Source organism: Etheostoma spectabile, chromosome 10 (genome assembly GCF_008692095.1).
Source record: "Etheostoma spectabile isolate EspeVRDwgs_2016 chromosome 10, UIUC_Espe_1.0, whole genome shotgun sequence".
Taxonomy (NCBI): domain Eukaryota; kingdom Metazoa; phylum Chordata; class Actinopteri; order Perciformes; family Percidae; genus Etheostoma; species Etheostoma spectabile.
The window spans coordinates 29,441,755-29,441,996 of NC_045742.1; positions in this window are offsets into that span (position 1 = coordinate 29,441,755).

Below are 242 nucleotides of genomic sequence, written 5' to 3' on the forward strand. Positions count from 1 at the left end.
ATGCCATGCGGTAAAGGGCAGCAAGTCAGAACCAAGCCAGCGGCTGCTGCGTCGGGGTCTGAGCTCTGTACATGTCACCTCTACCAGGTGATTTATCCAATCCAATCCACTTTATTTATATAGCACAATTTAAAAAAACACAAGGTTTCCAAAGTGCTGCACAAAAAGGTAATACAGAATAAATAGATAACACAATAACAAAAAACAAAACAATATATATATATATATGTGTATATATATAT